The sequence below is a fragment of the Bos grunniens genome, chromosome 20, assembly GCF_055505025.1.
Source record: "Bos grunniens cultivar Pamir isolate PY7600 chromosome 20, Bosgru_T2T1.0, whole genome shotgun sequence".
Lineage (NCBI taxonomy): Eukaryota > Metazoa > Chordata > Mammalia > Artiodactyla > Bovidae > Bos > Bos grunniens.
The window spans coordinates 59,922,265-59,947,548 of record NC_141184.1 but is presented as its reverse complement, the minus strand read 5'-3'; the positions used below and the strand labels follow the sequence as shown (position 1 = coordinate 59,947,548).

The following is a 25,284-nucleotide window of genomic DNA, read 5'->3' as shown; positions in this document are numbered from 1 at the left end:
TTCCTAACCCAGGGATTGAACCAACATCTCTTATGTCTCCTGCACTGGCAGGCGGGTTCTTTACCTCTAGTACCTCCTGAGAAGCTACACACACCTGCCAAAAAAAGAACAAAGAAAAACAACTAGAAGAAATACATTAAAAAAAATCATCACCCAAACATGATATGATATTTAGCAAATGACATCCAAGGAAAAGTACTGTCTGAAGCACACAGCTGCAACCCCACAGGTCAAGTAATTCAGGAGTGAGGAGATGACCAAAGTCACTCAGAATTCAGAGGTAATTACTATCTTTGCACCAATAATAAGACAACTAGAAGCATTTTCTTAAAAAAAAAAAAAGAAGCATTTTCTTTTGATGAATTTGTATTTTTCTTGAAAGTAATTTGTCACTTTGATAGCATATTTGTTCACACAACAGTCTTTCCCTTTTAATCATTTATGGAAAATCATTCAAAAATATGTTTGCATCTTAAGATTTGTTTTTCTTTTATAAAAAATAAAAGGGCTTACATAAAGGATATTTCCTGACTTTCACTCGTGATTTTTTTAAGAAAAAACTGACTAAATTTTATCTTCTGGAAAATTTAAACTTATCCTCATGTAAAAATAGGTAGCTTAAAAAATTGCCCTAATATCTTAATGATCTCATAATCACTTTTTAATTTATAATGAATTTTTAGGAACCAAAAGTTCTAGTTTTGCTCTAATGTTAAAGAACCTTTCAGTTCAGTTCAGTTCAATCTCTCAGTTGTGTGCGACTCTTTGCGACCCCATGAATCACAGCACGTCAGGCCTCCCTGTCCATCACCAACTCCCAGAGTTCACTCAGACTCACGTCCATCGAGTCAGTGATGCCATCCAGCCATCTCATCCTCTGTCGTCCCCTTCTCCTCCTGCCCCCCAATCCCTCCCAGCATCAGAGTCTTTTCCAATGAGTCAACTCTTCGCATGAGGTGGCCAAAGACTGGAGTTTCAGCTTTAGCATCAGTCCTTCCAAAGAAATCCCAGGGCTGATCTCCTTTAGAATGGACTGGTTGGATCTCTTTGCAGTCCAAGGGACTCTCAAGAGTCTTCTCCAACACCATAGATCAAAAGCATCAATTCTTCGGCGCTCAGCCTTCTTCACAGTCCAACTCTCACATCCATACATGACCACTGGAAAAACCATAGCCTTGACTAGACGGACCTTTGTTGGCAAAGTAATGTCTCTGCTTTTTTTTTTTTTTTTTAATATGATTGGAAATGTTTTATTTATTTTTTTTTAATTAAAAAAAAAAATTATACATGTGTTCCCCATCCTGAACCCTCTGCTTTTGAATATGCTACCCAGGTTGGTCATAACTTTCCTTCTAAGGAGTAAGCGTCTTTTAATTTCATGGCTGCAGTCACCATCTGCTGTGATTTTAGAGCCCAAAAAAATAAAGTCTGACACTATTTCCATCTGACACTATTTCAGTCTGACACTGTTTCCCCATCTATTTGCCATGAAGTGATTGGACCAGATGCCATGATCTTAGTTTTCTGAATGTTGAGCTTTAAGCCAACTTTTTCACTCTCTTCTTTCACTTTCATCAAGAGGCTTTTTAGTTCCTCTTCACTTTCTGCCATAAGGGTGGTGTCATCTGCATATCTAAGATTATTGATATCTCTCCAGGCAATCTTGATTCCAGCTTGTGTTTCTTCCAGTCCAGCATTTCTCATGATGTACTCTGCATATAAGTTAAATAAGCAGGGTGACAATATACAGCCTTGACGTACTCCTTTTCCTATTTGAAACCAGTCTGTTGTTCCATGCCCAGTTCTAACTGTTACTTCCTGACCTGCATACAAATTTCTCAAGAGGCAGATCAGGAGGTCTGGTATTCCCATCTCTTTCAGAATTTTCCACAGTTTATTGGGATCCACACAGTCAAAGGCTTTGGCATACTCAGTAAAGCAGAAATAGATGTTTTTCTGGAACTCTCTTGCTTTTTCCATGATCCAGCAGATGTTGGCAATTTGATCTCTGGTACCTCTGCCTTTTCTAAAACCAGCTTGAACATCAGGAAGTTCACAGTTCACATATTGCTGAAGCCTGGCTTGGAGAATTTTGAGCATTACTTTACTAGCGTGTGAGATGAGTGCAATTGTGCGGTAGTTTGAGCATTCTTTGGCACTGCCTTTCTTTGGGATTGGAATGAAAACTGCCCTTTTCCATTCCTGTGGCTACTGCTGAGTTTTCCAAATTTGCTGGCATATTGAGTGCAGCACTTTCACAGCATCATCTGTCAGGATTTGAAATAGCTCAACTGGAATTCCATCACCTCCACTAGCTTTGTTCATAGTGATGCTTTCTAAGGCCCACTTGACTTCACATTCCAGGATGTCTAGTTCTAGGTCAGTGATCACACCATCATGATTATCTGGGTCGTGAAGATCTTTTTTGTACAGGTTTCTTGCCACCTCTTCTTAATATCTTCTGCTTCTGTTAGGTGCATACCATTTCTGTCCTTTATCGAGCCCATCTTTGCATGAAATGTTCCCTTGGTATCTCTAATTTTCTTGAAGAGATCTCTAGTCTTTCCCATTCTGTTGTTTTCCTCTATTTCTTTGCATTGATCGCTGAAGCAGGCTTTCTTATCTCTTCTTGCTATTCTTTGGAACTCTGCATTCAGATGTTTATATCTTTCCTTTTCTCCTTTGCTTTTCGCTTCTCTTGTTTTCACAGCTATTTGTAAGGCCTCCCCAGACAGCCATTTTGCTTTTTTGCATTTCTTTTCCATGGGGATGGCCTTGATCCCTGTCTCCTGTACAATGTCACGAACCTCATTCCATAGTTCATCAGGCACTCTATCTATCAGATCTAGGCCCTTAAATCTATTTCTCACTTCCACTGTATAATCATAAGGGATTTGATTTAGGTCATACCTGTATGGTCTAGTGGTTTTCCCTGCTTTCTTCAATTTAAGTCTGAATTTGGCAATAAGGAGTTCATGATCTGAGCCACAGTCAGCTCCTGGCCTTGTTTTTGCTGACTGTATAGAGCTTCTCCATCTTTGGCTGCAAAGAATATAATAAATCTGATTTCGGTGTTGACCATCTGGTGATGTCCATGTGTAGAGTCTTCTCTTGTGTTGTTGGAAGAGGGTGTTTGTTATGACCAGTGTGTTCTCTTGGCAAAACTCTATTAGTCTTTGCCCTGCTTCATTCTGTATTCCAAGGCCAAATTTGCCTGTTACTCCAGGTGTTTCTTGACTTCCTCCTTTTGCATTCCAGTCCTCTATAATGAAAAGGACATCTTTTTTGGGTATTAGTTCTAAAAGGTCTTGTAGATCTTTAGCTGAAGTTAAGCATTTTTTAAAATTTCAACTCAATTTTTTTTCATTAAACTGCTTTGGTTCAGTTGATCTTCTCAATTGTTTTCTTAGTTTCTATTTCATTTATTTCTGCTCTGCTCTGATCTTTATGATTTCTTTTCTTCTACCAGCTGGGTTTTGTTTGTTCTTCTTTCTCTAGTTGCTTTAGATATAATGTTAGGTTGTTTGAGAATTTTCTTGTTTGATGAGGTAAGCCTGTATTGTTATAAACTTCCCTCTTAGAACAGCTCTTGCTGTATCCCGTAGGTTTTGGATCATCATGTTTTTGTCTTCATTTGTCTCTAGGCATTTTTAAAATTTTTTCTTTGAATTCTTCAGTGATTCATTGGTTGTTTAGTAGCAGATTGTTTAGCTTCCACCTGTTTGTGTTTTTTCCAGTTTTTCTCCTTGTAGTTAATTTCTACTCTCACAGCATTGTGCTTGGAAAAGATGCTGGATATGATTTCAATTTTCTTAAACCTACTGAGGCTTGCTTTGTCGCCCACCATAAGACCTGTCCTGGAGAACGTTTCACACGCACTTGAAAAGACCACACGTTCTGCTGTTTTTGGATAAAATGCTTTATAAGTATCAATTTGTACATCCCATCTAATGTGTCATCAGGTCTATGTTTCCTTATCGATTTTCTCTCTGGATATTCTGTCCATTGATGTAACTGGGGCGTTAAAGTCTCCCAGTATTATTGCGTTACTGTCAATTTTTCCTTCTACATCTGTTAACATATGCCTTACATATTGAGGCACTCTTACGTTGGAAATATATCTTTTTTAAATTGTCATACTTCTTGGATTGATCCCTTGATCATTATGTAGTGTCCCCCTTTGTCTCTTGTACCTATCTTTATTTTAAAGCCTATTTTGTCTGATATGAGTATTCCTATTCTAGGTTTCTTCTGATATCCATTTGTATGGAATACCTTTTTTTATCCCATCAGTTTGTGTGTATGTGTCCCTAGATCTGAAGTGGGTCTCTTGTAAATAGCATATATATGGGTCTTGTTTTTGTATCCATTCATCCAGTATATGTCTTCTGTTTCGAGCATTTAATCTGTTTACATTTAAGGTAATTATTAATATATATATATATATATATGTGCTTATTGCCACTTTAATTGTTTTGGATTTATTTTTGTAGGTCTTTTTCTTCCTTTTCCTTTTGTTTCCTTCTCATGTGATTTAATGACTATCTTTTAGTGTGACGTTTAGATTCAATTTTCTTTTTTGTGAATATCAATTATACATTTGAGGTTATAGTTATCATAAGGTTTTGATATAGCCATTTAAATAAAAGCACAATTGTTTTAAGTTGCTTATCACTTAATTTTAAATGCATTTCAAATATCCTGCACATTTGTACTCCCCTCCTCTCACAATTACTGGTTTAAATATCATATTTGTGTGTGGATGATTCCCTACCTTTAGAAAACATGAACAGACAATTACAAGTACTGAAATTGAGTTTGTGATCTGAAACTCCCAACAAACAAAAGAACAAGACCAGATGGCTTCACCAGTGAATTCTACCAAATATTTAATTCCTATCCTTCTGAAACTATTCCAAAAATTGCAGAGGAAGGAAAACATCTGAACTCATTTTATGAGGCCACCATCACCCTGGTACCAAAATGAAAGATATCACACACAAAAAAATTGCAGGCTAATATCACTACTGAATGTAAATGTAAAACTCCTAAACAAATGCTAGCAAACTGAATTCAACAGCACCTTTAAAAGGATCATACATGACGATAAGTGAAATATATCTCATGGATGCAAGGATTTTTCAATATTTTCAAATTATTCACATCAATCATTGTGATAAACTGAAGAATAAAAACCATATAATCATCTCAATAGATGCAGAAAATGCTTTTGATAAAATTTATCATCCATTTATGATAAAAGCTCTATAGAAAGTGGGTATATAGGGAACATAGCACAATATAGTAAAGGTCATATACGACAAACCCACAGCTACCATTATACTCAATGCTGAAAAGCTGAAAGTGTTTACTCTAAGATCAGGAATAACACAAGGATGACCGCTTTCACCATTTTTATTCAACCTCATTTTGGAAGTCCTAGACAGAACAATCAGAAGAAAAAGAAGTAAAAGGAACCCAAATTGGAAAAGAAGTAAAATTGTCGCTGTTTGTAGATAACATTGGAGAAGGCAGTGGCACCCCACTCCAGTACTCTTGCCTGGAAAATCCCATGGATGGCAGAGCCTGGTAGGCTGCAGTCCATGGGGTCGCTAAGAGTCGGACACGACTGAGCAACTTCCCTTTCACTTTTCACTTTCATTTATTGGAGAAGGAAATGGCAACCCACTCCAGTACTCTTGCCTGGAGAATCCCAGGGTTGGGGGAGCCTGGTGGGCTTCCGTCTATGGGGTCGCATAGAGTCGGACACGACTGAAATGACTTAGCAATAGATAACATGAAACTATACACAGAAAATCCTAAAGACACTATCAGAAAGCTACTAGAGCTCATCAAGGAAGTAGATAAAGTTGCAGGATATAAAATTAATACACAGAAGTTGGATACATTTCTCTACAATAATAAGATCAGAAAGAGAAGTTCAGAATAAATCCCATTCACTCTCATCAAAAAGAATAAAATATGTAGGAATAACCCTACCTAAAGTGGCAAAAGAACTGTATCCTGAAAACTATAAGATGCTGATGAAAAAAATCAAAGATAATATAAATAGATGGAAAGATATAGCATGTTCTTTCCACCTGGGAAATTTTTAAAAACCTCACAATTCAAGGCACAGCCAAGGAAGGAAAAGTAATAAATTGGTCAACATAAAAAATGTATTTTTATGTAAAGACATACCTCAGAGATACTGCAAGTTCAGTTCCAGACTACTGCAATAAAGCAAATATAAGAATAAAGTAAGTCACAGGAATTTTTTGGTTTCACAATGTATATATGTTATGTTTACAGTATGCTATATTCTATTGAGTGCAATAGCATTTTGTCTTAAAAATGTACATTTCTTAATTAAAAAATCCTTCATTGCTAAAAACTTCTAACCATCATCTGACAATGTAGGGTTTCCACAAACCCTCAATTTGTAAAATACACAATATCTATGCAGCACGAGAAAGCAAAGTGCTGTAAAACAACGTATGTCTGCAAATGCGAAATGACAATGTTAGGATGGGTAAAAGACAAAGAGAAAACAGAAGGGCATGCTTATCTAACATACAATGGAGTTGTTTTTTCCCTTGCAAAGCAGAGATGTTAATAAAATAAAGGGGCAAAAATTTTAAAGAAATTCACAAAAGAAGAATCATGAAGGAACAATAAAACAGTCACTCTCACTAGTAATCAAAGAATGCAAGTAGGGTTAGTCACTCAGTTGTGTCTGATTCTTTGTGACCCAGTGGACTGTAGCCCATCAGGCTCCTCTATCTGTGGAATTCTCCAGCAAGAGTACTGGAGTGGGTTGCCACTCCCTTCTCGAGGGGATCTTTCCAACCCAGGGATTGAATACAGGTCTTCTGTACTGCAGGCAGCTTCTTTACTGTCTGAACCACCAGGGAAGTGTACCACAAAAGAAGGGACAAGAAAATAGTCACTCTCACTAGTAATCAAAGAAGGCAAACTAAAGCACAAATGAGAACCGTTTTTCTGAGCAAAGGAAAGAAGATATTTTTAAAAATTAGTTTATTTTAATTGGATGATAATTACAATATTGTGATGGTTTTTGTCATACCTCAACATGAATAAAAGTTTTGTATGTATAATGTAACAGTATATAACACTTTGTATATTAGCAGGCCATGAATTTGCTGAAAGAAAAGATTTTGTACAAATGTAGAAAATGAAAATCCTTCATCCTTTTTTCTAAATCACAAATTCTTTTTAGAATAATTTCTGGGGATGTAAAGTATGGTATGATTATAATTAATAATACTCTATTACCTACTTGAAATTTGCTAAGTGAATAGATCTTAAATGCTCTCACTGCAAAAAAGAAATGATAACTGTGTGATATGATGGAGGTGTTAGCTGACATGGTAGTAGTCATTTTGCAATATATAAGTATATGAAATCAATATGTATTTACCTTAAACTTATACACATGTTATATATCAATTACAACCTCAATAAAGCTAAAGAATAAATCAACTTTTTAGTTAGGTATTTTCTCTCATGTATCCTTGAAAAACTATCCATAACCATGGTCACTGAACTTAAAAATCTGACACAAGGGTTAGAAACTAAATAGTTAATATTTATCTGAATGAATTCATGATATATTCGTTTAATGAAACACTAGTTTTCTCAGAGTTCTTTTTTTTGCACGGCCAAGACTTCACCCACAGAGCTTCCCATGAAGTTGCTGATCTTGCAGAAGTGGTGGGTGGAGCTCTTTCTGTCAGCCTACAAGGCCCCTAAGAATCAAGGCCCCATTGTGTCCATGCCAGGAAGCAGTAGCAATTCTCCAGGCAAGCAGGTCTCAGCAAGCCCAGCCATAGGAGACCATTCAGGTCAGCTATGCATAGACTCCGTTGTGGACACATAAGTCACCCATGACTTATTCAAAAATAATGTTAAAAGATTTTCCATTTTTCCATTCTAACAAAAAATAACATTGAAAGCTAAATTCAAGCTTCTATATTATAACTGACTTGTGTCAGCCAGCTTATATTTTAAGGCTGATGGGTTTCCATTTGTTAAGGAATGAAGTTATATTTGTTTAGGGGCCTGGTACTCTAAACAGAATTGCCCCAGGGACTGCTACTAAAACATCTAAGAAATTAATATTTAATAAGAGAATTTATTAAGCACATACCAAATTCCAGATATTATTCTAAAGTGCTCTAGGTGCTTTAATTCATTTAATGCAATGAGAACATTTTACGGTCGGGAAAAATAAAAGTCTCACACAAAAGCTGACTGACTTGCCCAAGGACACACAACGAAAAATGGCAAGACCAGAATTTGACCTCTGGTGACAGGGTGCTTAAGATTCTGTTCCTAGCTACCAGGCTATTTGACAAAGAAAAAAAGAGACTGAATATAGAAGAATGAGCTTCCCAGGTGGCTCAGAGGTAAAGAACCAGCCAATGCAGGAGATGCAAGAGACACAGGCTCGATCCCTGGATCGAGAGGATCCCTGGATTGGAAGAATCCCCTGGAGGAAGAAATGGCAACCAACTCCAGTATTCTTGCCTGGAAAATCACATAAACAGAGGAACCTTGGGCTATAGTCCACGGGGTCACAAACAGTTGGACACGACTGAGCGATTGAGCACATACACATGCATAGAATAGTTGGCTACTTTTCTGATTATAAATTGTTCTAGCAAATATAGAGTTGAAAATTTATGATGTGTCTAAAGAAAGAAAATCACTACCCCAGAACGTAAATGAGAACAAAAGTTTGCAAAAGCAGGTAACTCTGCCTGGATGCTGGGTTAAACATGGAATTGTGGTGGCCAACCATTTGGATCTTTTAATGTGTACCACACCGACATACCAAACATCATTACCACAGTCATATTAAATTACATTTCATAATTTAATAAAAGGTGAAGTTAGACCATGAAGAGCAATTATCAGCTCAATGTGCTGATGTGTTTTCTGACAAAGTATCAACTAGACAGATCCAATTCCCAATCTTCTGTATTGATGCTGGTGATCAAATCATGACACTTTGGCCAAAGCGCCAAATGCTTCTTTCTCTGTGCCTTTTTTTTTTTTTTTTTCCCAAGGTAATTATGTTAGAAGTGGGGCTTCCCAGGTGGAGCTAGAGGTAAATTATCTTGCCTGCCAATGCAAGAGACACAAGATATGGGTTATGATTCTGGGGTCAGGAAGATTCCCTGGAGGAGGAAATGACAACCCACTCCAGTATCCTTGTCTGAAAACTCTCATGGACAGAGGAGCCTGGTGGGCTATAGCTGATAGGGTCACAAAGAGTCAGACATGACTTAGAACACACACACACGTTAGCAGTAAAATAGACCAATTTTATTTTTATTTTTATCTTTTATCATCCTATCTCCTTTCCTTGTGATAAGAAGGTCGTGAGTAGAGAGACTGCTGGGAAAGTGTAGCCCAAGATTTTGAAAACTCTAATACAAGACAGAGTCTTACTTAGATTGACTGGAATGTCAACATAGTAGCAATCATTAAGTGTGCTCTTAGGTTTTTAGAAAGATTCTGGTATTTCGGTAATTAGATTCTATTAGTTTAGCTGTTGGATAAGGCAATGGCACCCCACTCCAGTACTCTTGCCTGGAAAATCCCATGGATGGAGGAGCCTGGTAGGCTGTAGTCCATGGGGTTGCTAAGAGTCGCACACGACTGAGCGACTTCACTTTCACTTTTCACTTTCATGCACTGGAGAAGGAAGTGGCAACCGACTCCAGTGTTCTTGCCTGGAGAATCCCAGGGACGGGGGAGCCTGGTGGGCTGCTGTCTATGGGGTCGCACAGAGTCGGATGCGACTTAGCAGCAGCAGCAGTTTAGCTGTAGGAAGAACTTGGCACGTGCCCAAGTTTTGTTTGTTTCACTAGACTTCTTTGGTAAGGAAAAGTAATCCTTTCTTCATCCTTATTCATTCAATTATTTATACCATCACAAATTTATATTTAATTATTCTTTCCTGATTCTGAAATCAACCACTTCAAGTAGCCCTGGTTACTTTTATTTGAGATGATACTTGGAAACCAAGGTCTGGAGCATGGATATTTTAATTTTATTTTTTAATCTGTGTCTTTTAGAAACTGAGTTAAATTGGAACGCATTCTGTTATGAAGACTGATATATTTAGAGTAATTTCTATCATCTTTCTAAAAAAAAAGTTTCTGTTCAAGATGTATTTTCTTTCCCCTTTTTACATCTTTCCTGCCTGCTATTAACCTTATGGAATTTACTCTCTTATTTCCTTCTGCTGAGTTGGAAGGTGCACAGTGTATTACATATTTAGTTATGACCATAAAATTTTTAATATAAGTATTTATCTAAGCATTTTTCTAGCAAAGTAAACTATTTTTAGCCCTCTCCTATACATGGCATCTCAACCCACTCCAGTACTCTTGCCTGGAAAATCCCATGGACGGAGGAGCCTGGTAGGCTGCAGTCCACAAAGGGTCGGACATGACTGAGGTGTCTTAGCAGCAGCAGCAGCAGCAGCAGCATACAAGGCATCTATCCACAGCATCTATACCCTGAACTCTCTTCATCTTTAATAACTGTTCTCTCTAATTTTATTTCAACATTTAAAAAAATTTTTGCCATGCCTGCATGCTTAGTCGTGTCTGACTCTTTGCTCACCTTTGAACTGTAGCCCACCAGGCTCCTCTGTCCATGCGGTTTTCCAGGAAAGAACACTGGAGTCGGTTGCCATTTCCTTTTCCAGGGGATCTTCCCAACCCAGGAATCAAACCCGTCTCCTGTGCCTCCTCCATGGCAGGCGGATTCTTTACCCACTGAGCTATTGGGAAGGCCTCCTCCCATTTAAAAAAAAAAAAACAACTTTTTATTTGAATATATATATATCACATATGTACAACTGGATTAATTTCCATAAAACAAATAATTAAAAACACTGTATAAAATGCATGCAGATCAAGAAACAATATTATCAGCACTCAAATCCTCATTAATCCACTCACCCTGGAATCACAGTCTCCCACAAAGCTCTTCCTTTGGTAATCATTACTTGACTTTTAGCAGCATAGATTTGTTTACCTTATTTTTGACTTCTTGTAGCATTTACTCTTTCATTTTTAGCTTCTTTCACTCAATATCATTTTTGTGAGATTATATTTTTGCATGTAATAAATAGTTTAGTCTTACAGGTATGTACTATTTTGTTGAGTGAATATAAAACTTATTTATATATTCTCCTGTTAATAGGCATCTGAATGGCTTCCAGTCTTCTGCTGCCTTTGGATCACATGTATAGATAGAAGTTGAAAACCTGCATGACTTTTCCTCCCATTTTAGGTGATCTGTGACTTCTGTCTCAATGCTTTTATTTTTTTTATTTTTTAGTGCATATTGTTTTTATTTTTTATTTTTATTTATTTATTTTTTTTAATTTTATGATGGTATGGGGAGGGAGGAGGGTGGAGGGTTCAGGATGGGGAACACATGTATACCTGTGGCAGATTCATTTTGATATTTGGCAAAACTCAATGCTTTTAGAATTGGATTTTGAATTTCAAAGTGTCATAAGGAATTGTTGCTAACATTTCAATAACTTTACCTAGTAAAGTAATTCTTTGTACTTTGCACAGTTTCTTTTAATTCAATTACAGGTGTGTGTTTTTTTTTCTTTCATATTTCTAACTTTTTAAATATTTCATTCACACTCATTATTACTATGCAGGACCTCTGGTTTTGCATCTTTTATCTATTACCTACTCCTTTATTATTTCCAGCTTTCTGCGCTTCCCTCTGCATGCTTTAGAATTTCCTCCCATTCACCTTCCAGGCTACAGATTTGTCTGTCTGCACTGCTGATTCTTTTCTGTATATCTATATCTCTGTCTCTTTGACCTATACTACCATTTAAAAATTTGAAAAATTTTTAAATTTGTTTTTATAACAAATCTGGTACTTTTTAATTTCCAGTCTCTTTATTTCATTTTTTATCTTTTTTCCTTCATTCGTGTTATTCTTTTTTTTCTATTATTCCTTTAAAGTGAAAATATTTATTACCTACTTTTTTTCTATTTCCCAGAATAAGTATTTTCCAAAACGATGTTCTTTCTTGGAATGTAGTATTTCTTTTCCTTTTTTATTACAGAATTTTTCAGAAGTTTTGTTTATTCCTTTGCTTGAGTTAAAGAGACAGGCTATCTCTGTCATTTTTAAACAAACAAACAATAAATAATATAGATGGAGTCCTGCATTTTCTCTTGTTGTACTCAATTTCCTGTCTTACCTTTGAATCTAGTCTGACCGCCTGGCTGAACAAACTAATGTAATCTGTTCAGTCATTTAAGTTATCCAGAAGCCTTTGGTTGAGAATAGTTGGGGTCATGAGCCATTATGATTTTAAAATGTTTGATTGTAAGGTTTTTCTACATATGTTTGAAACTAGTTCATCAAGTTCTAGTTCCACTGAGTTGGAAGAAGACTGTTTTATTCAGTAGACACTAGTTACCAGTCATACTGGATCAAATTTAACATCAAGAAATTCCCACTACTATATCCTTTTTGTTTGGTGAAAGGGAGTATTTTTTTTTCCTTCATCACCAGCATCTTCCCTTCACATATTACCATTCACTTAATATGTGGCAGTAGAAATAGTTCCAAGTGAAGTGAGCTCCATCTCCTCAATGATCCACCTTCTAGGCACTACTTCTCCAGATTACCATTGTTAATACACTTCTGAGTCAAAGAATTCCCAGAGAAAACATCCTTTGCTTTCTTTAAGGGATCTATGACTTCAAAACACAGCACAGAGATGGGTTTCAACTACAGTAGTTCCTCCCAATTCTTTCAGTCTTTGCCCTTTCAAACTAAGGAATGTTTAGGAGAATTCTCCAGAATGATCTATTCTTACTCGTCACAGTTCAAACTCCCCCATCATTCTCTCAGTTGTATGGTAACTCACTGAATCATTCTCTGCTTGGATTCAAAGTCAGTTTTTATTCTGTTAGAAATCTTAGAGCACCAGATTGACACTATTACAAAGATTAAATGCTGGTGTAAGTTTACTATATATTTCACTCTCTGTAGTCTTTGAGTTGGTTTTGATGATTAGAAGGGAAGGAATGTTAAAACTGCTTTTACTTCTATCTTCTACTAAGCACTTGTATTTTCGGTATTAGACATTGTATATCTTTCCTTTTTCTTTTTATCTTAATGAATCCTGTATGGACCTAAGCCTTTTAGGGTGTAATAACCTGGGACAATTCCCCACTTTCTTTATCTGTTTAATAAATGTGGCCTTTCATAAATTAGATTTAATACGTATGGAGCTTAACTGTGGTTATGGCAACATACTTTCCAATTTGCTCACTTTTTTCTTTTCCTCTTTTGATTTTTAATGAGGCAATTATGTTCTTTTTCACATATGCAGAATTCTTCTGTTGGGAATAATATTGCGACTTACTTTGCCAATAAAATTTCTGTTGCAGCAATATGGCAGGAAGTAAAGTGCTTTTTTTCCCATAGGAATTCAGTTTTAGTTGGTTTCTCTAAGGTTTCCACTGCATATATTGAGTACACTTCAATCTATAAATAAGAAATCTTCTGAAACCCAGTGGCAAAAGATAATGAGAGATACTTTAACAGTGCTTGCATATAATCACTTTACTTTAAAGCTTCCTTTGCATGATAGAGTGGTGTGGGGCTGGGAGAAATGCACATGTAAAGTATTAAAAATAGCATTCTTGATCTCAAACCTCTTGTTTCTACCCCTTTTACTTTCTTTTAAGATCTGATATGAATTGAAAGCTCTCGATGCTCAACATCTTAAAAAAAGAGAAAACGATGTAGAAGCAGTGGGACTGCTCTGCAGCGCGTCCCTCTGCAAGGGCATCATCTGTTTGAATTATTACGTCTCTTACAAGAGTCTGTGGATATGGTCTGTTGAAAAAGGTGACATGGATCTAGTTCCATCCTTGCTTTTAACTAGTGGTGTGACCTTGAGGGAGTCACTTTACTTCTCCAGGCATCTGCTTTTCAATCTGTAAAATAAGGGGGTAACATTAGAGGTTCCCAAGCCTCCTTCCTGTTCTCAGAGTCTGAAACACAAAGAGCCTCAGGTGTGCAATTACAAATGAGGGGTCTGCTAAAGCTCCTGAGCATGAACAAAAGTAGTCAAGCAGGCAGAAAGATAGGAATAGTTTCAGGAGCCCCTAGGATATGCTTAGATATCGTCCAACTAAATATTGTGGGGAAACACTTTGATCACTATGCAAATCACTAGCATCTCATTTAGTCAAATACTAGAATTGGTCTGACAATTTAAAATAAATTGTGTCACCAGTACTGTTGGCTTAGACTCATAGCAGATACCTCTCATCATGTCTGAGTATGAGACATGAAGAGCCTGTTCCTGCCACTCCCTCTTGGTAGAACATTCCAGAAACTGCCCCCAGTCAGTGAGGGTCAACACATAAGATGTCACTGCTCTGCCATCCTAAACCCTAATGTGTTACTCAATGTCCACAGTAAGTTCCATTTTCAGAAACCTGACCGAACTTGCAACATTCTACATTGCTTGCCAATTATTTACTGAGAAATGCCCTGTCATCTTCCTTGAAGAATCTTCACAACGGAACACGTTTTGAGAAAACTCTGGGAGGCAATTTCTATGAAACATTCTTGGCTTAGTTTTAGTTATGATCAATCCACTATAAGAATATGATATTAATTCCTTTTTATGCGGATGAAGCTTGAAAAAAGTGAGCAAAGAGCTTGAGAATCTTGCCCTCTGGTAAAAGGGCTGCTGGAAACTTTCCACAGCAGTTTCCTGACCTGAAGCATCTCATTACAGAGAGGACATAGAGAATGACCTAATTTCAGGACTCAGTAGCATACTCTCAGTAAAGGGACATTACTAGATCCTTGGAGAAAGAACGCATTTTTAACTGTCATTTTCCTTTTATATAACAAATATTCCATGTCAAAAACTAAAGGAGAGAGGGAGGGAGGGAGGAAGGGGAGGGAAAGACAGAGAGAAATCTAAACAGAAAGTTAAAATTGCCTGTTATCCCACTCTCTTTGAAACACTGCCATTAAAGCTATTTTTATGTAGATTTTTAATACAGATTAATAATCAGAATGTATAACTATTTTATATGTGTTTAAAAGGCCTATTGTTTTAGCATTTCCCTACCCTCAAGCACATTCCATCTGCTGGCTAAAGTTCTTTGAAGTTTGAGAAGACTCTTCTCACCAAATTGAATGCCTCAAACCATGACACGGAGACAGGGCATTGAACGCAACATGGAGTTTAACACTCAGGTTTGCGTTCTTTGGACTTTCCATTAGAAACAAAGATACGTTTTTATTGGGAATGAGACCAGAAACTCGAATCAGAACTAAGGAAACATCCAGATTCATCAGTCTCCAGTTTCCCTTTTTGAGTCTCTTTGCTCCCTAACCCATCTCTTTAAACAGGATGAGCATGATTTCAGTATTTCTCTGAAGCAGAATTATGTCATCGCCTGGAGTCAAGTGACAATGACCTGGTGTTTAAATCAGCTTTGTTATAACACTAAGCACGGAAGTGGAAGAGAAAGAAGAAACGGACTGCATTTCATTACATTTTCTAGCGCTGTTCAGCCCACTGGCCCACCTGCAGGAAGGATGGGACTTTAGGAATACGTTTGTTTCTGTTAAGCAACTGTTCTAACTCATCAGTGGAGGAACACTTGGAAAGGTTCTCCTTCCCTTAGGAATGTTGGCCAGTCCTGTCTCCTTCCCTCCACACAGTACAAAGTGTGAATTGCCCATCAGCTAGGCTTTTAAGGATCCCTGTGATTTCTGAGGAGTGGCAATGTTCCCTTTCTGCTAAGGATCAGAAATCATGTGACTCGTATTCAAAGAGAACCCAGAGGGGATTCCTCTTTTAGGAGAATATAAGCATCAGTTAAAGAAGGAGAAACAGGGTAAGTAAACATCCACAGACAGATGAACAGGTGAAGCCAGGACACATGTCCCACGTGAATGGTCAGCAGACAGCAGCAAGAGGCTTGTTCCCCTGCTAAAAACCCAATGACAAGGAGAATAGGAGGACAGTCCTGGCAATGTTTCCATGAGAGCATGTGAAACCCCAAACACCAGACCCGAATAAAAGAACTGCCAAACCCTTGAGAAAACCGTAATTAGAGGGACTCCTAAAACTTCCAGCAGGGCAAAAAAGAAAAAAAAGGAGGGGGGATTAAACCCACCAATTTTATTAAATAAGCTATTCATCTTATGGACAATGGTTCATAATTGTCTCCTATTGTTTGGGAATCAAGGATGGATCCTGGTAGCGACCCAGTTAAAACTGAGGAGAAGGAAGATTAAGTTGTTATATCTGGTTTATCTTTTTTCTTAAGTGAGCAATGAAACAACTGCGAGGCATATACTGCATACTTCATTCCTTGAATCAACAAGGGAGTCACGCCAAATGTCAGATTAAATATTCCACAGCTGAAGTGTTTGCATAACTTTTTGGTGGCTACCATTTAAAGAAAGAAAAACAGTGATGGGCCTTTAAAAAAAATATTCCCTTAACTTGACATGCTCATGGTGTCCTGCCAGCAATTGCTCTCAACTTGGAAGGCGAGGCCATGCATATCTTGTCCCTGGGGTGACAGTGCCAGCTGGCAAGCATGTCCCTGTGTTTCCATTCACCCCAGAAGCATGAAGCCCCACTGTGCGCCCTGAAGGCCACAGCTGCAGTGCTATATTGTTTAACCATCTCTGCTTTGGCTAAGAAGCAAGTCATCTCAAGAAGGAATTTCCTGGTTTCTGAAGTGTCTGTCATGTTTCAACAATGAGTTTGCAATGGCTGCGTGCGTTTTCAGTTTGGGTTGGCTCTGTGGGTTTGCCCAGGAAATTGGAGACAGGTCTCTTTTTTGAAACAAAATAATAAGTCTGAACAAATCAGCTTTATTGTTGTTGGCTCTGATGTGGCTCGGATTAATTTTAGCTCTATGTTTCTAAAGGGTTGCTCAAGAAACGATACTCTTCGATCTCAGGTTGTTTGAGGGAACAGAGGGAACTGACATTATTAAGTGCCTACCAAGTGTTAGGTGCTTTGGATGTATGATCTCAATGACTCTTCCTAACGATCGGAGGAAGTAGTTGTTTCTCTGTTCATTTTACCAATGGGGAAATGGAGACACTGGGAAGGTTATTCCCTTGCCCAAGGCCATGTAGTTAAGAGTGCAGGCTGTGAAGTCCAATGGCTTTGTTTCATCCCAGACCTGCTACTTACTCTCTGCGACCTAGAGCAAGTCACTTCACCTCTCTGCTCCAACTTTATCCTCTGGAAAATAATAATAGATATTTTCCATCGAGGACTAAATAATGTGTGTAACATGATCAATACCCGAGCTGGTCAGTACATTCAGCCCTTGCTATCTGACAGTGCAGGGATTTCAGCCCAGTACAGCTCCCTCCCACATTGGTGCTAATGCCACCACGTCACCAGTTTGCTGACCAATGCCAAACTTATCCATGGGGAAGTCTAAGTCAACACTGGTATTCAGGCTCCAAAGCTGAAGGCAGATTTAATATCCTTGCTTTAAACTTATTTTCTCTATTGAAGCAAATAAGATCTGCAAGCTCTAGCTCCAGCTTCTGTGAAGGAAGCTCTTTCTGAAAAGGGACTAGGGAAGAGGAACGATGGATGGTAGAGAGGGTGAGGGGTTCTGTTGTCTCGTCGTGCAGGTCAGGGCCTTAGATTCAGAAGTAAAACCTGAAAAATTACTGTGTGATGTGTTTTCTCATGACAGCCGATGTCTATTTTATTTTTTTTTTAATTTTATTTTATTTTTAAACTTTACAATATTGTATTAGTTTTGCCAAATATCGAAATGAATCCGCCACAGGTATACCCACGTTCCTCATCCTGAATCCACCTCCCTCCTCCCTCCCCTACCCTCCCTCTGAGTTGTCCCAGTGCACCAGCCCCAAGCATCCAGTACTGTGCATCGAACCTGGACTGGCGACTCGTTTCATACATATTATACATGTTTCAATGCTATTCTCCGAAATCTCCCCACCCTCTCCCTCTCCCACAGAGTCCATAAGACTGATCTATACATCAGTGTCTCTTTTGCTGTCTCGTACACCGGGTTATTGTTACCATCTTTCTAAATTCCATATATATGTGTTAGTATACTGTATTGGTGTTTTTCTTTCTGGCTTACTTCACTCTGTATAATAGGTTCCAGTTTTATCCATCTCATTAGAACTGATTCAAATGTATTCTTTTTAATGGCTGAGTAATACTCCATTGTGTATATGTACCACAGCTTTCTTATCCATTCATCTGCTGATGGGCATCTAGGTTGCTTCCATGTCCTGGCTATTATAAACAGTGCTGCGATGAACATTGGGGTACACGTGTCTCTTTCCCTTCTGGTTTCCTCAGTGTGTATGCCGAGCAGTGGGATTGCTGGATCATAAGGCAGTTCTATTTCCAGTTTTTTAAGGAATCTCCACACTGTTCTCCATAGTGGCTGTACTAGTTTGCATTCCCACCAACAGTGTAAGAGAGTTCCCTTCTCTCCAGACCCTCTCCAGCATTTATTGCTTGTAGACTTTTGGATCGCAGCCATTCTGACTGGCGTGAAATGGTACCTCATAGTGGTTTTGATTTGCATTTCTCTGATAATGAGTGATGTTGAGCATCTTTTCATGTGTTTGTTAGCCATCTGTATGTCTTCTTTGGAGAAATGTCTATTTAGTTCTTTGGCCCATTTTTTGATTGGTCATTTATTTTTCTGGAGTTGAGCTGTAGGAGTTGCTTGTATATTTTTGAGATTAGTTGTTTGTCCGTTGCTTCATTTGCTATTATTTTCTCCCATTCTGAAGGCTGCCTTTTCACCTTGCTAATAGTTTCCTTTGTTGTGCAGAAGCTTTTAAGTTTAATTAGGTCCCATTTGTTTATTTTTGCTTTTATTTCCAATATTCTGGGAGGTGGGTCATAGAGGATCCTGCTGTGATGTATGTCGGAGAGTGTTTTGCCTATGTTCTCCTCTAGGAGTTTTATAGTTTCTGGTCTTACGTTGAGATCTTTAATCCATTTTGAGTTTATTTTTGTGTATGGTGTTAGAAAGTGCTCTAGTTTCATTCTTTTACAAGTGGTTGACCAGTTTTCCCAGCACCACTTGTTAAAGAGATTGTCTTTAATCCATTGTATATTCTTGCCTCCTTTGTCAAAGATAAGTTGTCCATAGGTGCGTGGATTTATCTCTGGGCTTTCTATTTTGTTCCATTGATCAATATTTCTGTCTTTGTGCCAGTACCATACTGTCTTGATGACTGTGGCTTTGTAATAGAGTCTGAAGTCAGGTAGGTTGATTCCTCCAGTTCCATTCTTCTTTCTCAAGATAGCTTTGGGTTTTCGAGGTTTTTTGTATTTCCATACAAATTGTGAAATTATTTGTTCTAGCTCTGTGAAGAATACCGTTGGTAGCTTGATAGGGATTGCATTGAATCTATAAATTGCTTTGGGTAGTATACTCATTTTCACTATATTGATTCTTCCAATCCATGAACATGGTATATTTCTCCATCTATTAGTGTCCTCTTTGATTTCTTTCACCAGTGTTTTATAGTTTTCTATATATAGGTCTTTAGTTTCTTTAGGTAGATATATTCCTAAGTATTTTATTCTTTCCGTTGCAATGGTGAATGGAATTGTTTCCTTAATTTCTCTTTCTGTTTTCTCATTATTAGTGTATAGGAATGCAAGGGATTTCTGTGTGTTGATTTTATATCCTGCAACTTTACTATAATCATTGATTAGTTCTAGTAATTCTCTGATTACTATTCAACATAGTTTTGGAAGTTTTGGCCACAGCAATCAGAGCAGAAAAAGAAATAAAAGGAATCCAAATTGGAAAAGAAGAAGTAAAACTCTCACTGTTTGCAGATGACATGATCCTTTACACAGAAAACCGATGTCTATTTTATTCACTGCAGCCAAAAACGGAGCTGAACTGGTAGTCCTAACTGATATGAACCATCACAGCCCCTGTCAGCCTGGTGCTCAAGCCCCATCTGGGTGCTTCCTGGGTGCCAGGCTCTGTGCTGGGCCCTGAAATGGAAATATGGGTAAGACATAGTCCCTGACCTTGAGGAGCTCAAAAAAGTGATCCAGTGAGCCCAAAAAACAAAGAGATCTGCCTCTTCAATGAGGCTGTTTAAATTCTAGATCCTCTGAAATCCATTTGAAGGGAAACACGTATTTCATTAGTTGTCTTGTAACCAGGAATTTCTGGTGCTTTGTGAAGAGGCTTAAGTAACTTACTTTAATAATCCTCAGTGAGAAAGCAAAAATCCACAAATAGGAGGGAGGGCCATAATGCTACCAACCCAGTTAATCACTTGGAAGTTTTTCCAGTCTTGTAAGGATTTCTTGGGGTTCAGTTGCCCCAATAACTACCTGCAGGGACTGGAAATCAGAATACCTGAATATAAGTTCCAGTCTTCTCTATTTACAAGCTGTATGATTTTAGCCAAAATCACTCAACTTATCTGAGTCATATTTTTTTAATCTGTAAAATGGAGAAGATAAATAATATTCAGGCTACAGATTTATTATCAAAGAGCAAATAGATTAATGTCTTTGGAAGCCCTTTTTATGCAGTAAAGTCTTGTAAATACTTATTCTTGTTACTCCCACTCATACTTTCTCTTCCATTCATTTTAGAAACATTCTGTATTGTATGACTTTTAGATTGCAAGTTTTTTGCTTTATAATTCAATGTCTGTGAATATTTCAATAAAGAGAGGGTTGAAAAGAAAGCATCAGTGAGCAATTTTTCAATACCACTTCCATGAGGGACAATGGGTAAAAATAAGACATTTCTCACTATTTTATTTGTAAACAACTATTTGTGAATTATTTACTTTATGTCATGTATTGTGCTAAATACTGTGTGTATGTGTGTGTAAAGTCCCACAACAATATCATTCTCACAATAGACTCATTACAATATGATTATTTCCATTTTACAAATAAAGAAACAAAAGCCTAAGCAATATCCTCAAGGTCAGAAATCTAGTAACCAGTTGAACTTGGTACGTGAACTTATATCTGCCTAACTCCAAAGTACAGGTTTTTGACCACAATTTATCCTGTGTCTGAAGATGATGATAATAATAATATGAAATGGGAAAGGGATGATTAATAACCACGTCTATTTCTTACATTTATAGGAAACTGAAATATGATCACTTATGAATCTTTGAAGGTTGGATAATAATTATAGTATGTACCTATGGATGTAAATTTATGAGTTATGATCTAAGGAAAAGATGAGTGAAAATTATAAAATATTATGTAAATGTGTGGTACTTTTATACAAACCTCTTCTTTAATTGGACCTCTGTTTTCTCTGAACTGATCTCGAGGGTCTTATATCATTATGAACTCTTAGCTAGAAATAATCTCATCAACTCTGAATTCCCAGATCCTGTTAGAAGAATGTTCTAACAGGAGAAGGAAATGTTCTAATTGGAGAAGGAAATGGCAACCCACTCCAGTGTTCTTGCCTAGAGGATCCCAGGGATGGGGGGAAGCCTGGTGGGCTGCCGTCTATGGGGTCTCACAGAGTCGGACACGATGGAAGCGACTTAGCAGCAGCAGCAGCAGCAAGTCTTACCTCACCTAGGAAACTGAACTTTTTGAGGTCAAGGTCTGTGCCTGGTTCATTTTTACATCTCTCTAGGTCCTAACACAATAGACATAATTTGTTTAGTGATTGAAAATTTGCAGAGACATTATATATATTTCATTTGTGATCTAAGGACTCCGTAACATGGTTTGGTATTTTTATCCCCATCTGCCTTCCTTGGCCTGCTACACCAAAATACCACAGACTGGGTGACTTAAACCGTGTACATTTATATCTCACAGTTCTGGAGGCTGGAAAGTCCAAGAATAAGGCATCAGCTGATTTGGTTTCTGCTTAGACCCCTTTTCCTGGTGTACAGTCACCTTGTCTTACATGGTGGAGAGAGAGAGAAGAACAAGCTCTAGTCTCTTCTTGTAATCCCATTAATCCCATTCAGGAGAACCTACCCTCACTACCTCATCTAAACTTATCTACCCAAATCCCCACCTAAGAACACCTCACATAGGGGTTAGAGCTTCAATATACAAATTTTAGGGGGAATATCAGCATTTGGTCTAACAGTATCATCTTACAGATAAGAAACTATAAGTCTGAGAAATACATTACTTTTCCAAAGTCAGAGATAATGCATAGGTCAGATCTCAAGCCCAGTTCTTTTCTCCACAAGTCTAAGACTCTCTCTTTGAAGAATCCGTGCCTCACCCTGTTAGACTGATTAACAACTACTGAGAAGGAAGTAATAAATGGATACTGAAGCAGTGCTCCCTTGGAGGTTTGGAGGAGGTATGTATGTGTTCAGTCGCGTCCAGCTGTCTGCGGACCCCATGGACTGTAGCCCACCGGGCTCCTGTGTCCATGGAATTTTCCAAGCAAGAGACTAGAGTGGGTTGGCATTTCCTTCTCCAGGAGATTTTCTCACCAAGAATCAAACCCAGGTCTTCTACGTTTCCCGCATTGCAGCAGATAATTTACCTGATACTTTACCACTACTGTCATTTGGTAGAAATTGTAAAAATCTTTCATACAGTCAATGTAAAGGGAGATTCTTCGTTTCAGGCTTTCTTGAGCATTATTTTTTAATCAAGCATTGTTTTAACATTTTATTTTGTAATCGGAAATCTATCCTCACACTGTTACACCCTCTTCCTTCAGGTTTGAGAAACAGAGTCTCTGTGAGGGCGAATACTTTAAACAGGCCACATAGCAACGAAGCTGAGAGAGACAGGATTTGAACTCAAGCCAGGCTGTCTCTTCTTATACCTGCAAGATAGATCAGTTCTTAATATGGTCACTGAGAAAAGATTGTGTGTCCTATTTGGTCTGCTTTTTCCAGTGGGCATGGTTTAGAATAGAGCTACTACTACTACTACTACTAAGTCGCTTCAGTCGTGTCCGACTCTGTGCGACCCCAGAGACGGCAGCCCACCCGTCCCTGGGATTCTCCAGGCAAGAACACTGGAGTGGGTTGCCATTTCCTTCTCCATTGTGTGAAAGTGAAAAGTGAAAGTGAAGTCACGCAGTTGTGTCTGACTCTTAGCGACCCCATGGACTGCAGCCTACCAGGCTCCTCCGTCCATGCTAGTTTCTGCAATAGAAGTTGAAAAGATATGTCTCTGAAAACATAAAGCTTTGGTTATTAATTATTCTTTCCTAAGTATATATGTGTATGTGTGTGTATATATACACAAACATATATATTTGGGGGACATACTTAAAGGATATGAATTTTTTTCCCTGGATTCGATGAGCTCTTTAATCCCCAAATATTTGTGTAATCTGTCACTAAGCCCCAGAATTCCTGGAACCCTTATATAAAATCAACCCACATTCCAAACTTAATGAGACTTATCCACCACTAATCTCCATATCTATTTTTAACAGAAATATCTTACTTATTTTCAAGATAGAACATGTCTCTATAACATGCCATTGCAGCAAATTCTACATCCTTGTAGGTCAGAATATAAAACAGAGTACAGAGCTAGATCTCAACCCAAAGAATGCTTTATCTTTTATATTTTAGGTTGAACTATAGATAGAAGGAAGAACTGTGAGGTTTATACACTAAAGAGACTAGTTTAAATTCAAAGCTACATTTAAATGTTTCCTTGTGAATGCCTGATATGCTCCATAATTTGTAATTTCATTCTCTGTTCTACCCAATCATGGGCCAGAAAAAAACAAAACAAAATCCAAAACCTGCTTTGTTTGATGCCAATAATAAATGTGGGACATTCTTTCAATTCATATGATAAGCTGCCTTTTCTTGGTACCCACTAAACATGAAAAATTGCATGTACCGAGTATGACCTAAGCTAAGAAACTTCAGAGTAGTCACTTCTGAAGGCCTCCATCTCTGAAGCCAACAATTTCAATCCTTCTTTGGAACTCTTCAATGGATGTGGATTCATCTTTTAAAGTTAGCTTGGAAAGAGAAAAGAGAAATGCTTGGAAGACAAAACTAAGATGCCCATTCTGCTTTCTGCATCTACAATATAAATAATTTAGCCTGATTAAGGGAATGCTAAGGGCCATTAAATCTCCAATATGCTCTGATGATCTGATTTTCTTCATATAAGACACTGTACCACCAATCCCAATCTTATTTTCTTTCTTTGCAGAAATCCAAATGTTTTGACATGGAGTAGGTTGTTTAGTATGATTTCCCTGTGAGTAAAATAAAATGACCTTTCTGAGGTTTGAAACTGATTCACAACTAATCAGTGCTAGAACAGTTATTTTCTTCTTTGGCCTCTTATTCTGGATTCACAAGCCACAAAGCCCATGACACAGACCATTAGCTGTTTGTCCTACTTCTGGCTGGCTTCTGAAAGTGTCAAAGTCTGTGCTAGAAAATGAAGAGAATACAGGTATACTGCATTTCCAGCGAATCCAGAGTCCCTAAGAAATAATGCTTTCAAACATTAAAATGTATTAAAAGCAGCTTCTTGTTTTAAGTATTGACATGGTAAAGGAACCTCTTCTTTAGCAGACAATCACTCTGCCAGCTTTCCTATTTGGCAAGTCTACATTTTAATAAGTTGGAAGTATTTAAAGTGAGCACACCACTGAACAGACAGAGCATTAACTTCAGGAGAGTGACATAATGCCTGGTGGACAAACTAGGGTGGTATTTGGTGCCTGTGGCAGCAAGGCCAGGGTGGCAGGGGTGATGGGCAGGTTCTTCAATGTCATTGCATTTAGAAGCTAAGAATCTTGGGTACAACATTGCTTAAAAGCACATGTTTATTGCCCCCATTGGTCTATGACTTCCAGAGTGTTTTCATCATGACATCTAAGCAAGTCAAATAGAAAAATAATTTTAAATGAAGTCTTCTGAAAATTCATTCTTGAAAGGAAGTAGAAATAAAGTGTCAAATGTTAGAATAAATAAATAAAGTGTAAAATGTTAGAACATAGGACAGATCCAACTCAGATCTGACCTCCTGCAGATCTGGGTCTGAAAAGACTATAGGCATGCTAGTCCCCAGCACAGTGAAGGCCTCAGGACCCCTTGGGCCTCCATGCTTGTAAAGTGCTGAATTTTGAGGAGAGGTGACACCATGTCCCCAGGAAGTTACTCTACCTCCACTGGGGCCACCGTAAGAAAATGATATCTGCTGTGGAAGAG

General features: G+C 37.9%; 1 long non-coding RNA gene across 4 annotated transcripts in view; it reads right to left on the bottom strand.

Annotated features, from left to right (window-relative positions):
- Positions 1-6,201: 6,201 nt before the first annotated feature.
- Positions 6,202-25,284, bottom strand: part of LOC147350470 (uncharacterized) — a 61,126-nt gene continuing 42,043 nt past the window's right edge. For 2 of the 4 annotated variants that reach the window (XR_015149279.1, XR_015149276.1), the window contains one exon: positions 6,202-6,233. This is a non-coding gene — a long non-coding RNA (uncharacterized LOC147350470). Of the gene's footprint in view, positions 6,234-13,216; positions 14,031-25,284 lie in introns of those variants that run through there. The other 2 variants (XR_015149277.1, XR_015149273.1) reach the window with 2 other exon arrangements.